The 18,458-nt window shown below is 41.2% G+C and overlaps 1 protein-coding gene across 1 annotated transcript in view; it reads left to right on the forward strand.

Annotated features, from left to right (window-relative positions):
* Window positions 1-5,124: 5,124 nt before the first annotated feature.
* MCC (MCC regulator of WNT signaling pathway) overlaps window positions 5,125-18,458 on the forward strand; it is a 206,424-nt gene continuing 193,090 nt past the window's right edge. The window contains exon 1 of the mRNA XM_057403871.1: window positions 5,125-5,304. The gene's annotated coding sequence lies outside the window, so the exon portion shown is untranslated. The remainder of the gene's footprint in view (window positions 5,305-18,458) is intronic.

Genomic DNA, 18,458 nt, shown 5'->3' on the forward strand with positions numbered 1-18,458 from the left:
CCCTTCAGATACTGGAAGGCAGCTACGAGGTCTTCACATAGCTTCTCTTCTCCAGGCTGAACAACGCCAATTTTCTCAGCCTGTCTTCATATGGGAGGTGCTACAGGCCCCTTATCATTACTGTGGATCTCCTCTGGACTTGCTCCAACAGCTCCATGTCCTTCTTATGCTGAGGGTACCACAACTGCACACAGTACTCCCAATTGGGGTCTCACCAGAACAGAGCAGAGGGGAAGGATCACCTCCCTCAATCTGCCCGTCACATTTCTTTCGATGCAGCCCAGCACACTGTTGGTTTCTGGGCTGTGAGCACACATTAAAACCGAGTCATAATCAGTTTATCATCCATCAATACCCCCAAGTCCTTCTCCGCAGGGCTGCTCTGAATCACTTCTCCACCCAAACTGTAGCTGTGCCTGGGACTGCCCTGACCCAGGTGTAGGACCTTGCACTTGGCCTTGTTGAACTTAATGAAGTTGGCATTGGCCCACCTCTCAAGCATGTCAAGGTCCCTCTGGATGGCATTACTTCCTCCAGTGTGTCAACTGAATCACACAGCTTGGTGTCATCAACAAATTTTCTAAGGGTGCATCAATCCCACTGCCCATATCGCTGACAAAGGATGTTGAACAGGATCAGTCCCAACACCAATCCCTGAGGAACACCATTCATCACTGGTCTTCATATGGACATTGAGCCATTGACCACAACTCTTTGTGTGTGGCCATCCAGCCAATTCTTTATCCACCGACTGGTCCATCAAATTCATATCTCTCCGTCTTCCTTAGTATCAACAGTAATAAATGAAAGATCATAACTTGTTTGAAAGAGTCATGTCAGAAATGTTTAATTACAAGCCCAGTTTTGTTAGCAGTTCATGTGTGTCTTAACAGCATCATCTTGCCTTTCTACAAAAAACCCCCATGTGGTTCTGCAAAATTCATGAGGCCCTATTCTGACCTCAGCATTACACTAGATGTTAATCTGCCTGCAGGAGTTTAAGACAGGAACTCATAAAATACTAGTGAAATAAAGGGAAGCCTGACTCAGTAAACCTGACTCAGTGTTTGAATTTAACACATTGTAAAGATGAGCGAGTACTGGCACACTGAGCATGATTTTTACTATTTGCTTAGGGTTTTTTTGTTTGTTTGTTTTTGGGTTTTTTTTTGCTATCTGCTTGGTGTTCACTATAAATATACCTGCAAACCATTTCAAACAACCAATAAATCATTCTTTCCAAACTGCTGACACAAATTACAGAAGTCAGCATTTGGGCAACAAAATCTTCTGAACACAGAGTAGTTCCATGCTCCAGTGAAGAAGACTTCTTGAGAAGTTGTTGCCTGGGTACTGCATGCAGCAGTGAGTGCGATCTGCACTGAGTGCATGAGAAGAAAGGAGTGAGGGCAGAATAGTGCCCTAAGCCCACTTCTTGGGGCAGCTGTGCAAACTGGTCTTCTGTTTTGGTCAATCTACTTCCAAAAATACTAAGTATGATTCTGCACCACCTTTGGGGTTGCCCTCCAGTTGACTGGCCTGTGGAAGGAGAAGCGGCAACATCCTCTCTGGAGCCCATGGAATCCAAACATACCCACACTAGTGTGGCATAGAGCGTGCCTCATGGTGTGGTAACACAGGTCGAGCTTCCCATTAGTTATGTCTTCTCTGAGGCTTTTGAGAAAAGACCTGTACGTACAGGTCTGTGCCAGCCAGCAAAGGAAGTGTTCTTTTGCATTCAGCCAGGTCTTCAACTAGTGTAATATTTTCTCTTTGATAAAAACAGTGGAAATCTCAGTATCTTCTTCTCTCTTCATAACTTTCTGGATGCTGTGCGCCCTTCCTGCCAGGGACAGTGGAAATGCACTTCAGGAAAGATCGTACTTTCTACTGCAGTTTGTTCTCTGTTTTTAACTTGGTTGGTTGGTTGGGTTTTGTTGGGTTTTGTTTGTTTACTTTGGTTTGGTTTTGCCATCTGAAATTCAAATTTATGGCTGCAGGAGTGAACTGCCACATAATTCATAGCAGACACCATGATGTGGGGACCTACAGCTTAGTGCAGTGTGAAACAACTTTTTAAAAGTTAGATGTGGATCATGATACAAACCAGCAAACTCAGCTGGTTTTACTGTCTTGGATGCCATACCACACCTAGAATATCAGCTGTTCCTACCAGCTAGGAGGAACTGGTGCAAGTGAAAGTCAGAAAATCAAAGTCTGAAACTACTGCACTAGGTTTTCTTGAGACTTGCCTTGAAGATGCAAAAAGTAACTACCACTGATCTCCCATGTTATAAAAACCTAATATTGCCAATCTGTTTTAATTGATTTTTATTATAATTAATATCGAGAGGCAATAAGCAAGCAGCGCTGGGTGCGCCGGGGAGTCTCCACTCCGCCCGAGATGCACGAGGGGAATTTCTGGGGATAGTCTCTTATACTTTTTGGTCTTGGGTTTCAGCCAGTCCTGTTGTCTTCTTTTCCCGGGCTTCTTGGGTTTCAGCCAATCCTGTTGTCTTCTTTTCCCGGGCTTCTCCACCTGTTGCTGGGGTCTTGTCTCCAGGTGAAGAAGTATTTTAGAAAGGTTACAAAACATCTTGGTAATGCATTAATAGGAAGATGTCTATCACAAGTCTGACCGCCATCTTAGCCCCCATAAATTCTACTCCTTATGTGTTTATTTGTTCAGTGCACAGATTTCACAACGTTCTGTAACAGGACATATCTCTAAGTTACCTACCCCCCCCCCCTTTTCTAAGAACATTCATGCAATTTAAACAATGAACAAAACATTTCTTTGCACAATACTGCGGTTGACCCAGGGGAATTATTCCCTTGTTTCTTCTTCCTCCTCACTGTGGTGTTGACAGGGACACTTATCATACCCTTTGCACATAGCACAATGATCACAAGGGATTCCATCTCCACACACAGTGCAATGATCACTAGGACCCCTGAGTTGCTGACACGAATCACTCTGATGTAACTCACACCCAGAAGGGGAAAAGCTAGCAGGAAGAACTCAGGTCATTAGCAAAGAGAATATAAGGAATGGATTAATTCCTGATCCACAAAGAAAGCTACTGCATGAAGTATGCATGCACAATGAGAGCAAAATATAAAAGTGCCAACTAGGAAATTTAGCTAGATTAGAGAAGATATGGGAAATCAGTTTAAAAAAAAGAAAAAGGTAAGAACTGGGTGACTGTGAGGCTTGGCAGATTGCATCAGGATGAAGGGAGGTTATTCTTGGAAATTCTCATTGCTGTGGTTTGGATTCAATCTTGTTACATTGGTATTGGTGGCTTTGCCAGGAAATGCTGGTTTAGGACTCTGTATGGTTAAAAATTTTAATTCTTAATAGGAAGTGTGCGCTGCATTTGCAGAGTGTGTGCAAGAATTTCTGTGTGTGGCATTGAACATCTAGTCTATGGGATCTGGCCAAAGAAAATGGGCTTGTGACTGCCCAGCTCATCCAACCTTTAAGTAAAAAAAACAGCTGGGGTAAACACCCCTCTCACACATGAGCAACCTCCTATACAGGACTGAGAAAAGGTACTTGCTGAGACTGAGAGTGAGACTATTGTAGATCAAAAGATGGAACATGGTGTAAACCTTCAAGGATTACACAATATAGTCTGAAAGAAGGATACTTGTAATATTCTCACCTTTCATTGTCTTGAAAGAGTATGGAAGTGTGTTTGCTTCATACTCCAGTGCTCTGGTCATCCAGAAAGAACCAGCATGAGCAACCCGATTTGGAAAACTGCAGAGACAGTATGAGCGTGAGTGTGCACATGCTTCCACTTGCAAGTAATTTTAGTTAATAAAACACCATAGAAACTCTTTGTCTTGTAATGACTTACTTAATCAAGATACCATAAATATTAAGTTAGAATTATTGCCATCTGTGATTATACTTGAAAGAGACTGTGCAACAATATGTGTGATTAATTCTGCTTACTTTACATATTCATGAGCCATTGTCAGTAACAAGGAAGATCAAGTTGTTATGTGGGAAGAAGCTGTCTTCAAAGACAGAAGTAGTAGGGGAAGGATAATATCTGATACTATGAGAGGAAATGCATGCCCATAATAACAAGTTGGTTTTTTTTCCCGTATACATAAATAGGCTAGGAAAAACTTGGCTGACCTTATTAATCACGGGATGATGGAGTAAGAACTGTAATGCTACTACCAAACAGGCAAATGCTCTTTCTAGGCCTCCTCAAAATAGGTATTTCCAGTAGAGAGAAAAGATGTTGCCAGTGGTGCTGTTGGTTTATCAGTTCTTTTTACATGAATAAGGAGAAGAGACTTATTAAAACTTCATTAGGTGTTGAAAAGGGTGCCAAGGATATAAAAGGAAATTAATTTTTTTCATCTGGCAACATTAAGACTGCAAAGCAAATTACTTTTCTCTAAATGCAAAGAGACAGACGGGGATAGGTGTGAGTCATGAGAAAGTTTAGAGCACTATCTGATGATCAACTGCTGAAGCAGAAAGCCAAATTATGTACTTTTGAGGTGAAATTTGATCAGTGGAAAGGAACTGGATGTCAGGCGGGGCTGGTTGCCCGGGAATGCTCCTACCATGATTGCAATCATGGGCCTATTGAAGATGCTGGGGGTTGCTGTGATTTGCCTAGAACTGGCTTCCACAGGCCAGTCAAGTGAAACAGGCATCCTGAGACAGAGGACTTGTCCCACTACAGAAGGAGAGATACCCGGACCATCGGACTGAGGTTTGCCCAGCACTTGGTGTCTGGACGCCAGTACCCTAATGATGAGGCAGCTGTCCCTGACGTGGCCAAGCCACTCTCTCACGGTGCCGCCCTGGCTTCTGGCACCAGCATGGAGGACGGCGGGAAGGGGGGCAAGGAGAAGGCAGGATGGCGGCGGCCAACGGAGGGGAGCGCGCAGCAATCCCTGTACTTATTCGCTGTGCCGTGGCGTTCAGGGGTACCAGCGTGGCTCCCGGGGGTCCCGCCGCTGTGGAAGGTGGGGCTCCATCGCGCCCGGCCCAGCCCCTCCGCGTCCCCGCCCCCCCGCGCGGTGGGGCTCTGCTGCGGCTTTGTGCTGCTGGCCGTGCGCTGCGGGCGCTTTGGGACCGAGAATCTCGGGCAGTCTCGCCTCCCACTCCATCCCCTCCGGAGCCGCTGGGGCGCATGATGGCTGCGGCCGCTGTTGCGGAGGTGAGCAGCGCCAGCAGTAGCAGCAGCGATACCTCTAGTGCGGCGAGGAGGAGAGGATGAGGCGGCTCTTCCAGACCTGCGACGGCGATGGGGATGGCTTCATCAGCAGGTAGCGACAGCGGGAGGAGGTTCTTTGCGGCACTGGTACGGAGCTGTCCCGTCCTTCCCCCTCCTTGCGCCTCCCCCCCTGGCCGCCCGTGAAGCCGCTTCTCAACTTGTCGGCGAGTTTGGGGCAGTTCGCGGAGCGCAGATTCTGCGACCGGTGGCTTCCGGAGCGAGGGGCTGAGAGCAGGGCTGCGGCGGTGCTTCCGCACCGAGAACTCCAGAGGCGCGCAGGGGAGGCAGGACAGGCACCGCCGAGAGCACTTAACACTTCTGAGGATCTGGAGAATCACGCATTCTTAAGCTTGGCGATGTGCCTGACTTCATGCATTAGGCAGGTGTTTTTTGCAAGAAAACAAAGCTGGTCACAGGTAATCTAGGAGACACCTCGTACTGATCTACCAAATCGTCTGTTTCTTCAATGTTTTCAGCAATATCCTCGTTACACAATCCATTTTAAATTCCTCTGCTGGTCCCCGTTTAGTTTTTGTATTGTGATCCGGGCTGACAGGTTTTGAAGGGGAAAGTGGTGAGTGTGTAATTTGCAGTAGGTAGTTCGAAATAATGAAGTGTTCATGTGTCTGGAAGTACTGGCAGTGTGTTTTTATCAGGACTAGGTTTTGTTGGAAGGGTATTTCTGGAGCTATCCGCTGCTCTCACACCACATCTTAAAAATACTGAACTAAAGGCAAGATTTGTCACAGGTGGTGGGAACTTGCATTTTCAAAATTAAATTTATGCTAGTTGCATTGGTAAGTACTTCTAGATAGCCGAGTCAGGGAATTTCTGTCGTCTAACCTGAAACCTAAGAATATGACCCTGCTAAAAGGCTAAGTAAACTTCAGTCCCCACTGTCATCTCTTTGGAGCCAGAAAATTGTTGAAAATTTGTATCAGCTGGCAGTCACTTTAAAAATTAAGGGTCATGATATTTCTTATCTAAACAGGTCTACAAACTTTTCCTGTCTAGTGACTATTTTGGCAGTGTATTTCAGAAATGTAAACTCTGTAAATGCATGCTTTCTATTTGTTTACTGTCTTCATGGAAATTACTCTGATGTATGAAAACAGGATGTTCACTGAAAGCGTACAGTGCCTCCTCAGGCACACTTACTTGTTTGTATTGTGATGCTTTTCTGCAGTGTAAACTCAATAGACTTCTGTATATTTATAATTTAAAGATCTTGCTGAGGGAATGCTAATGCTTTAGTGCTTGAGAGATGCTGCCATGACACATGCCACTCCTTTCTGGTTGACTTTTTTTGCCCAAGTTTTGTTCCCAATTTGTACTCTGTGTATTTCAAAATGCATGTTTCTGAATGTTGGTTGAACAACACTGCTGAAAGTTTTGAAAGCTCCAGGACATATCTGAGGAGGGACATTGGATTCAACAGGTTGAAAGTTCTTCAAGAGATGGTCCATTGTTGAAGGTTCTAATAATTTCCTTCAGAAAAGGATATGTGCCTTCAAGGCATGGCATTGCATGGCAAAGCATGATCAAGCTGGCATGGGTTTGATCAGAGAAGGTAGTGTTACTGCTTTCCCTTAGATTTCCATATTTGTGGGAAAGTAGTGAGTGAATATTTAACAAATGATTTTTGACATGACAGGGAGTCATTTACTTTTTTCGACTTCATTAGTTGTCTTAGGTAATCGGTCTTGGAAATGAAATGCGTTCCTTGCTTTGCGTAGTGTCTCAGCTTCCCTCATGATCTATTTTATGGCAATGGCTTATGCAGGAGCAGGCTTGCCCAGTGGTTTTTGGGTATATTTGCAGTATGTACCACTGCTGTCTTAGAGATAGCTCTTTCTGATTCATGAAAATACAGCATCCCTATTAAAAGTATAGCAACTGGAATTTTGTTGCTTACAGTCCTAGTGTTTAGGTAATTGCATTTTGTTAATAATGACAAAAAGTTATACTTGCTTTCACACTGAACTTATGTAATTCTGTGCATACTGTTTATCTTGCTTCTGCTTTTTATTTCTTTGTACAGGCCAGTTGCTGGTTTTGCTGTTCCCGCATGCCCTTCTTCCTTGGACTTTCCTTTGCTCATCCTTGACAGACAGCAATTTCTTTGTTGCCTTCCTTGTAGCTGCAGTGGAGATGACAGGCTGGGACTGTCATCCCAGTTAGTTGGGATGCACGTTACTGTACCTTCTACAGTAAGTTAATCATTGCAATAAATGCTTGAGGAGCTATAAAGAGCTGTATAAATAGTTGAAAGCAGAGAAGCCAACACTGTAAAATCCTCTGCTTCCTTGTGGACTTTTGTTAGGTTGAGCCTCTTTTTCAGAACTTACTTATTTTCAATATAATGGGGTTGAAATTTGCAGTTTTGCAGCTGTTACTCAGCATAAGTTTTTGTATCTTTACAAATGAGTATCCTCTATCTTCTGCTTGCAGGGCTAAAGCTTGGTTAGTCATTTACTTGCCTAACACATGTAGCAGTTCGCTCATAAGATTTCTTTCTTTCCAATTCCAGAGATGGTATGGAAGAGAAGATCTTTATTTTTGCAGCAAAGGCAGGCATTTTATAAGTATGTTTATTTAGTTCATGTTGCATGGGGAGAAGAGCTATTTGCATTCCTAATGAGGTAACATGGTGTCTCAGCTGTGGAAATGCTTTGTTGTGCATCAAACCGTAAAACTGTTCAAATAATAGCATGGAAGTAAAGGCACAGATGGAAAGGAGGAGCAAGTCCCGAGATACTGATTTACTTTCAGACTATAAATAGCTGGGATGATATGAAGGGGGCCTATAAGGATGCTGTAGAGGGACTCTTCATTAGGGACTGTAGTGATAGGACAAGGGGTAACGGGTTCAAACGTAAACAGGGGAAGTTTACAGTGTTCAAGGCCAGGTTGGACAGAGCCTTGGGTGGCATGGTTTAGTGTGAGGTGTCCCTGCCCATAGCATGGGGGTTGGAACTAGATGACCTTAAGGTCCTTTCCAACCCTACCTATTCTATGATTCTATGAAAATGATAAAGTGCAATTAAGTGAGTACCATTGGTGTTATAAACCAGAAGCAGCTGAATGATGATGGGGTATGAAGCGTTAAGCCTGTGTCTCTGAGGAACTGTTGTGGTTTAAACCCAAAAACCACAAAGTCGTTTGCTCACCCCACCCTCCCCCGCCCTTCCTCCCTCTGCTACCGAAGGGATGGGGAGGACAATCAAAAGAATGTAACTCTCATGGGTTGAGATAAGAACAGTCCAGTAACTAAGGTATAACACAAACCACTACTGCTACCACCAATAATAATAATGACAAGGGAAATAACAAGGGAAGCGAATACAATCGCTCACCACCCAGCGACTGATACCCAGTCTGACCCGAGCAGTGATCTAGCCTTTCTGGGTAACTCCCCCCACTTTATATACTGCACATGACATGCTGTGGTATGGAGTCATTTTGGCTAGTTTGGGTGAGGTGTCCTGTCTCTGCTTCCTCCTGGCTTCCCCTCCTCCCTGGCAGAGCATGAGACTCAGAAAGTCCTTGGTCAGAGTAAACATTACTGAGCAACAACTGAAAACATCGGTGTTATCAGCGCTGTTCCCAGGCTGAAAGCCAAAAACACAGCACTGCTACTGCTGAACCCAGGACAGCATCATGTTTGACATGTGTACATTGACGTTTTACAACATCTAACTAGACAAAAGTACTAAGAAAATGTTAAAGTTTTAGCTTGCCAGTTTGTACTTTAATGGCTTTTGCTTCTTTGGGGATTACTATTAGTTATTTTAAAATCTTGCAGGTGCTTGGCATTCTTCTTGTACTTCAACAGTGAGAGGTAACTTTACAACCATAAACCAAAACAAAAACCCAAACAAATGCAAAGCAGTCTACTATTAAGGATGGATTCTGGATACTTGGAATCAACAGGATCAGCCTTGCTAGAAGCAAAAGGCAACCTTAAACACTGTTTACAGCAGAACTTTGCTTTTGCAGCTGAAGGTGGATTGTGTTGTTTTAACAAAAAGCTGTTAACTGAAAAAACACTCATTGCTTTCGTTTTGCTTTTTATTCTGTTTGCTTTGAAAAGCTTCAGTATCTGATCTTCCAGTTAAAAATATGTTAAGTTTCAGAGGGTTTGTAGATTGGGAGGGCACACCCTGTTTGTGTGGTGTGTTGTTTTGGTTTTTTTTTATTTGCTTGTTGTTTTTTTTTAAGGTCAAAATAGGTGGGGTGAGTTTATGTCTGTTAGGAAAGTGAGAGCATGCTCTTTTTTTTGGAGGTGGTGGGCTAGATTAATGTCGTCTTTGGGAACTTAATTGCCTTGTAGGTTTATCATATGTGGATTGTACTGAAGTTCCATTTAGCATATCAAGAATTTAATCTTTACTGCAAAAGTCACTAAATAGCTTTCCAGATTACTCTAACACTGTAAGGTCCAAATAAGGTAACTATGAATTTATAGGAAACTTTGGTTTAAAAAAAAAAAAAAAGTATGAGCTATGAAGGTAAGGGATGAATAAAATATTAATTTTGTTATTAAGTTACAGATGTGCTAGTTTTCTGATTTTAACTTTAAAACGGGTAAGTAATTTCTAGTGTCATGAGGTAAAAAGATAAAGCTAGTGTTTAATTCAGAGGGAGAATTGTTATCATAGCAATAATAATGGAATGATGTTGTTTGTAGAGTTTCTTTGAAAATACTTTCTTCCGTGTACACAGATTTTTTTACACCGGGGTCAATGTCTTACAGAAAATCTCTGGTAAAAGTATTTAAAAATCTGTAAGCCTACTGATTTTGTACTGAGCTTATACAGCCTGTTGAAAGGACGTGAAAGAGTGCCTCCTTCAATAACCTTTCTCAGTAGCAGTTAAGGGGAACTTGTTGGATTTGATCTCATATCTATGTGGTTTTAAGTGGTACATAGCTTTGGGAACTTGAAACCTTTTCAAGGACAAGCTGATACTTCCCTTGTCATTAGGCTGCAGTAGTAGAGTGTTCCCAGCATTCTTGCTGAGCATATTTTGGCTTAGTATATGCGTCATAGCAGGTTAGTGATTGAGGCTGACTTCCAGTTACAATTTTTGGTTTATAATTAAATAAGCTGAGGTTTTGTAGGAAGTGGAAGAAACCGTGAAGGTATTTATTACTATAATTCAAGTTGCAAACTAGTGTTCTTGTAAATTCATTTATTAACTTGGTTTAACTAAATCAATTTACAGTGTTCTTCATATTTATTTTTTTTTCTTTCTTTTCTTGCAATTTTCTGCATGTAAAGTAAGAACTGCTCAGAAATCTAAGTGCCAAAACTGACTGTCTTGGAATCTTATATAAATGGGTAGACAGTGGCCTTATAACTGGAATGTTCTGGAATAAAAATAATCTTTTAGTTACTGAAAACATATGGTCCTTACCTAAAATATGAGATATTTTACTCTTTGTTATCTGAATGTGGGACAGACTTTTAATGAAGAGTGGTACAGAATTTGCCTTCTTGATTTCTTCTGTGAGTCTTCAGGAGAGAACATACATGAAAAAGAACTATGAAATAAAAAAAGCATCCATAATTTTTGTGTTTAAAAAGTAGTATAAAAATTCATTTTTTCCTAAAATAATCTTTAGTTATTCATTTTTTGTGCTTGTATGTTCTAAGATTTGTATATGAATTGGCAGTAGTGATCTGAGTGTTAGAGAAAATGATCAGGAGCTCAGAACTGCACTGCACATTGATGTGTATGTGGGAAACCCTGAAGAAGCTACTGGTGTGGGATAAATTGCGATGAATTTGTGAAAGGTCCTGTAAATCAAATAGGTAAATGAAACAAGCGTGTAGCATTTAACAGGCATATTTAGTGAGAAATAAATGGATAGATACCAAGTTCCAAATTCATCAATAGGCAACTGTTACGCTTCTACTAGGATTAAAAAAGACAGAGATTTGGCCTTGTGTGATTGCTAGCGTATCTCTTCTGCCACTTTTCAGTGTTCAAAGGGGTGCTGTGTTAATGTTGAGTTGGGTCATACATTGTTGCAAAGGGAGTTGATTGCAATATGTCAAGGTGTTCAACAGTGTAAAGAATATACTTACTTCACGGCTATCAGATTCTCGGATTCCTCCTTTCTGCTGTGTATTTTCATGTTTAGCAATTAATAATTTCCCAGTGTTGGTGGGAGTTGTCAAGCAGAGTGCAGACCATTCTGTTGACAAGAGGAAAAGGCCTTTTTTCCTCAAAGTCTGCACTTACCAAAGCAATTTTCACAGTAGTGGCCGCAAGAAAACACATAGGAAGAAAAACATGAGCAGGTTCATCCTGTTGCTATATTTTTGTTGCTATATTTTCTTTCTTTAAATTCTGGTCATCATAAAATCATAGAATGGTTTGAGTTAGAAGGGACCTCAAAGATCATCTTGTTCCAACCCTGCTACTATAGGCAGGGATACCTTCCACTAGACCAGGTTGTTCAAAGTCACATCCAAGCCTGGCCTTGAACACTGCAAGGAATGGGGCATCCACAGCTCTTCTGGGCAACCTGTTCCACTATGTCACTACCCTCATAATAAAGAATTTATTTCTAATATCTAATCTAAATCTCCCCTTTGGCCAGCAGGTTGGAAGAGGTGATCTTCCCCCTCTACTCCACCCTGATGCGGCCATAGCTGGAGAACTGTGTCCAGTTCTGGGCTTCTCAGTACAAGAAAGTCAAGAAGCTACTGGAGAGGGTCCAGTGGAGGGCCATAAAGGTGATCAGGGATCTGGAGCATCTCTCCTATGAGAAGATATTGCGGGAGCTGGGCCTGTTTAGTCTAGAGGAGAGAAGACTGAGAGGGGATCTCATTGCATATAAATATCTCAAGGGTTGGTGCCAGGAGGATGGTGCCAGATTCTTTACACTGGCTCCCAGCAACAGGATGAGTGTCAGTGGCCATAAACTAAAACGTGAAGTTTCACCTCTAAAACTGATCCACATAACAATAACTCTTGTTCAGATGCTGTCCCCTGCAGTAAGCACATTGGTTCTTCATCTTTCTTCACTGTATGGGTTGCTCTTTGTGCCTCTTGTTTGCTTTTCCTCTTGCTTACAGGAGCAACTGATATTAGCACGGATCAGTCCTTTGGTTAGCTGCAGTTGACTGTCACTGTGGTTGGAGTGGCTGCAGTGTCTGCCACTAGGGTTGCAGTGGCTGCAGTATCTGTTGTCACGGTTGGTGCAGCTGCTGTGCTTGGGGGTTGAGTAGCACCAGCAGCTGCTTTGTTGCTCTCGGGGTTTGAGTAGCTGCTGCACTTGTCACTGGGGTTGATGTAGCTGCTGAACTTGGAGTAGCTATGTTATCTGTTGTAGTCAGGGTTTGAGTAGCTACTGTACTTGTCATTGGGATTGGTGTAGTTGCTGTGCTTGGAGTTGGAGTAAAATCAGCTTTTCCACTCCATCTGGGAAACTGCTCACCAGAGATTGAAGCATGAAAACAATGCACTGGAGTTAAAACATTTTTGTTTCTTCCTTTTCTTCATACCTTCAAGTAAGATCTATGATGTTGCTGTCAAAAACCCATTCATACTTGAAACCAAGTCAGGTCTGAAACATGTTTAACATATTCTAGGTGAGGGAAAGGTAGTAAGTAAATAAGAAAAGCCATTTATTTACCAAACCCCTGCAGCTACTGTATTACCCCAGTGCAGAATGTTACCAAATAAGAATTGTGACATTCCACAAAGTATAAATGACTAATTACACACAGGACACAGAGCGTACAGAAGACTGCACAGGATAAAGAGGAAGAACTTTTTTATGTTGAGGATGGGAGAGCACTGGAACAGGATGCCTAGGTGGGGTTGTGAAGTCTCCTCTGGAGACATGGAAAACCCTGGACATGTTCCTGTGTAAGCTGCTTCAGGTAGCCCTGTCTGAACAGGGGGGTTTTACTAGGTGATCTCCAGAGGCCCCTTCCAACTCTAATGATTCTGTGAAGTAGAAGCTGCTGTGAGTGATCAGGTACCAGCAGACTAAGGAATGATAAAACCAAACATTCTGCAAGCAAGAGGTTTAAAAAAAGATCAACTCTGTAACATTGAACAAGTGGAAATAAAAAACTGCCTTTGAAGACTTGTGAGAGAAGATTACTCTGCTAGTTTTGCAGGTACGGAGGTTTCAGATTTCAAATGCAGTTTGGTTCCAGTACTGCACAGTCCTAAATCTGGCCTCAGTCCAGCTGTTTAACAAGGGAACATCATTTATAGGCATTCTGCAAAATGTCACCAAGATGGGATCAAGGCCTTGATAAGTCCTTGAGTTTGGTCTGACTTTTCATTTTGCTGTGCTGTTTTTACCATGGAGTTGGAAAAAATATTAGACTTCAGTACAAGATTTTATTCTTACTTAAGATCTTGATTATTTGCTCTGTGCTTTCTTTAACCATGTGAAAGCTTGACACAACTCAGTTTTACGAATTCCGACAAAAAATACCTGAGCCTTGGTAAATGACATTGTCCTAGTTTTTGAGTGTCAGCTCTCAGGTTCTGTTCCTAGACTTAATTTTATTTTCATCCGTCTCCATTAGGAACCTGTCACAGGATCTGTGATCCATGTAATTGAAGGAGTACTTTTGTAAGTATACTTACTGTACCCCAAATAAGGTGGTGAGTTGAAGTACTGTGCTGTTTTGTGCATGATTGTACTTTGCTTTCTCTTTTTCTCTTGGCACCTGCCTTAATAAATGGTTCCACAGCTGCACAGAGTTTTGTGGGACTTTAGTCTTCATTCTCCTCAGGTCCTTTCATCATAACCATAACCTCATAAGCATCATAACCAAGAAAGGAGCAAGTTATGGGGGAGATGGAAGAATTTAGATGAAAAGCCAGGAAGACTTCCTGCAATCCTTAATTTAGCATGCAGAAAAAGGTATCTGTATTTAAACATTGTGTCTAGAAAATAAATGCCCAAGAATCAGCATTCATTAAATGCTTATGTATTTCAAAGTCTGTATTTGTTACCAGTAGTACACAATCAGGAATATGTTCAAGCTTGGATTTTCTGAACCTTTCATATTTTTAATTAGTTAGCTGTCCTGTTCTTGTGGTAGACATCAGACACATGAATAATACAGCATTAATAGCTGGAGCTATCATTTTAAATTTAGTGAAGTTAGTTGGTGTGTTTTATGCAGGTTATTGCATTTTTCTTTCCTTATTGCTATTAATAATCTGGAAGAAAATTGCTTTTATCTCAGTCTTGTTGTTACATGCTATTGTATTCTTTTTCTTGCGAGCTTGATGTCCAGGTAGATTGTAGTGTAGAAAAAATAAACAATGAGTCACTTGAGAATGCAGTTGTCAAACTTTTGATCCTTTTGAAAATTACCATCCAGTTAACGTGTAAGTGCTGAATTTGTCTCTTTATTAAATTTTATTAATTTTTAAGGAGGTTGTTGCTAATACATGTTATTTGGGTTATGACTGTAAGAGAATTGAACCTCTCTTTAAAGCCTGTAATTGCCCTTTTGTGGCCCTGGATGGAAAAAAAAAAAAGTGTTAAACTTTTGGTTTGTGTTCTTGGTTTGTTGTTCCCCTGTTATGTTTTCTTGGGTTTCTTGGTGGCAATTCTGAAATATTATAATCACTGATATATACACTGATATCACTGATATACCCTATTACTCTCCCCCCAGGGATGATGGGGAGCAGGGGACCTCACAAGGTGCTTTGGTACCTGGCCTTTCTAGCAAATCCATAGCCCTAGGTTTATAACACGGAAACCACTGCTGGCTGTTCTAACAGTATGACTGGGACTACAATAGGTATTTGAATTTGTCTCAGTTATGTGTGATTGCATCTTCTGCTTATGGCAGACAAGGCAGTTAACATCCTACATAACCACTGTTGTTTCCAAGGAGCAACTTTCTAGATGTGCTCAGAATTAATTTGCTAAAACCTGTAGTTTGATGTTAATGCATGGGTTGACTGTTTTGGAAGGCACTCGGATGAAAGAAGAGTTCCACCAGTGGGTGGTTAACTCCTTTATTTTCTTTGTCTCCCATTGTTTGTCCAGTTTGAGGATGCCATTGTGAATGAATTCTAAAACACTTTTTAAAAAATCCTCCATCATAGATTGAGTGGGGTAGGGTAGTTAGTGCCTGAAACTGGTTCAAGCAATAGCTCATGCCTGTTTTGATGGGAAGCAAGGCGCCTCCTCACAAGAGGCTTGGACACCTGGCCTTTTCTTGCAAATGCACAGCCCTAAACTAGGTGCCTGTATGCCTTACAAAATGAACTAGGAAAACTGGATGTTTCATGGTTTTCTTTGAAGTCAGCCTGTGCTGCTTAATGAGTTGTTCCACTGTGTGCGGTCCTGAAGTTTTGCTCTGTTTGCATGACAATTTGTTCAGTTACGTAACTCCCCTGGCTGAAAACTAGCTCAGTAAGAAATATTTATTTCCAGCATGGACAGTTCTTGGTTCTGGCTTCTGATGTTTAATATTACCACAAGGTGGGGTAAGAACCTTGAGCTTGGGGTTTAATTGTGATCCCCCTGGTTATATCTGCTTTATTTTTAAACATGATTCACTCCAGGTGCTCCAAGCTCTAAAAGTTAATTCATTATCATAAAAATGGCATTGTTTTAAGAGGTGTAAAACTACAGCAGAGGTTTTATTTAGACTTTTCATATCTCAGATGGAAAATGAAAGAGAATAGCAAGGTTAGTGTTGTGACTAATTATGTGTTGTCCAAAGAATGGGCTTTAGATGTCCTCTAACAAAAAATAGCTATGTTGTAGATACGTGGCTTTTCAAATTCACCTTACTTTTACTGTGAATGTTCATATGCATCTTTTAGAATAAATAATACTAATGTTGAAGTCATCCTAACATAATGACTGTTTGCATTCATGATGTCGTATGTAATTAACATAGCTGTAATGAGCTTTGAATAATTGTAATCAGCATGTTGAATATCTCTTCTGAGAGTTTTTCTGCAGCATACTTTCTTATATTTAATAGAACAAACCAGTATATATGTAGTATTATCAGATATTCTGTATAATCCGTTATATAATTTTTAAGGGTAAGTTAGGTAACAAAGACCAGACTGCTTCTGAACAGAAACTATGCTCCTGATAGTTCCTACCACGTGGTAGAGTCTGTAGGTTGAATTGATACTGTGTTTTAGCAAAATCTGAATCTAGTAAGCAGCACAAAAGAAAGCACAGAACTGCTGAGGCCCTATTCACAAACTCTGCTTCTCTGTTGATAAAAAGATCTTTGTTTGCAATAGCTTTGTCTCCAGAGATGACAGCCTTAGCCAAAAATGGACACATTTTTCTCACAGGTCATGAGACACAGTGTGTGTTAACAGTTTGATGTAGATGTTTGGAGTATGCCATTTAGGTTATTTCTAATGCATAGAATGTGCATTTGTTGTGCCATCTATAAAACACACATTTCTGTTCTGGAATTTCCTGTGACAGGCTGACAGTCATGTCCATCTCTCGTAGGAAACAGGGGGAACCAGACACACTGTGGTAGAAGGTGTTGACTGTCAAAGGGAACCTTCCTCCTGCTTTCCCAGAAGAGGGAGTGGTGGTATAGGTGTCATGCCTGCAATAGCACTGTGAGAGGTAGCCTAGCCGGGACAGAGCAGTGAAGTAAAAGCTTAGCTAAGCTGAATTATTAATATAAGTGTACAGGCTTGGGGGCTGCTTGACTGTTAACTCTTTCTCCTGCTGTTGCTTAGTGTAGCGGAACAGCGTCAGGTTCAAGTTAATTGTGAACTGACAGAAAAGGCATTGGAGCATGCAAGGCAGAAAATGAAACTAGCAAAGAGATCAGAGTGTAATAAAAAAAATATCTCAGAATATGGTAGCAGTAACAGGAAAAGCAGGGAAAGATTACCAAAGAGATGGAGCCAGTAAGGTGTTGATGGCTGATGCTGAGAAGTATAAAATGTTCTCTTTTCTATAGTTTGCAACACTGAAAATATCAAACGGAGTGAGATGGTTCCTGCAAATAGGACCAGTAATAAATACCTTGAAAGGAAGAAGAAAGCAAAGTTCCAGAATAGTTGGTGTTGTTTCAGTTAGCTGTACTTGAAAATATTCATGTAAAATTCATAAGCACTGTACTATTTTGCAGTTGTTTGTTTGTTGGTTGGTTGCTTTTGTTTTTTCCCATGGGTTTTCCAAAAGAAAGGATTAACAGAAAATGGGGAAAGAAAATATGCTTCTTTCTTCAAAATTGTGACACGGGGATCTGTCTGCAGACAGCCTATAACTGGCTGAATATGGATTTATTAAGAAAAAGTTGTGTCAAACCCATTTGATCTTTCTCAATTCTAGTAAGAATAGTTGGTGGAAGTGAAACAATAGCTGCCTTCTGGCTTGCCTTTGTTAAGGCTTTTGATGTTGTTTTATGACACTTATAAGTGAGCCGGAGAAGCAGGGTAAGGGAAAGAGTTTGGTTTGGGTTTGTTTTCAAGCTTAATTTAGAGATCATTAGATATCAGTAGTTTGTTTTACAAGTAAAAGATTGTATCAAACTGAAACTGGAAGCATGGCCTGGGCCAGATCAGTACATTTAATGGTTAATGATCTGGATGACCTGATGAGAAAGCTTTCTTAAATCTGAAATTATACCAAGCTGAGGAACATTGGAGACATGCTGGAGGATAAGATTGGAGTAAGAATTGGTGTTGATGAATTGAAGATAATGGCCTGAAAAAAATCGAGATAAAGTATGGATAAATACTTGATAGTATATTTGGTGGTAAAAATACAGGATGTGTGATTGAAGAAAATCCTCTGAGGTCTGAAGTTAAACTAGAATTAACAGTATCATGCTATTGTAAGATACTCTTTTCCATGTATGTTTTAGCGTGGTGTTTAGTTTTACATACCATTACCCATCAGGATGGTGGATCAGTTTTAACTGTCAAGCGCAGCTCACTGAAGGTAATCAGAGATGCAGAAATTTGAGTTCTTGGAAGAAGGTGGGACATCTGATGTTGTGTTTTAAATAGGTAATGACTTTTTTTTTATCCACTGTGACTGCAGAAACAGGCTGTTAACTTTCTTATATAATGTTCTGAATTACAGCTGGGATGTTTTAAATTAGGAAACTTGCAGGAGAGAACAGTGAAGCGCTAGGACAGATCAGCAATGGAGGTCATGACAGCCTTAAAAAGAGCTTAGACACCCCTCCATCAGTGATGACA

The sequence above is a fragment of the Pezoporus wallicus genome, unplaced genomic scaffold (genome assembly GCF_028554395.1).
Source record: "Pezoporus wallicus isolate ANWC-B61680 ecotype Strahan unplaced genomic scaffold, APGP_CSIRO_Pwel_v1 contig_8209, whole genome shotgun sequence".
NCBI lineage: Eukaryota > Metazoa > Chordata > Aves > Psittaciformes > Psittacidae > Pezoporus > Pezoporus wallicus.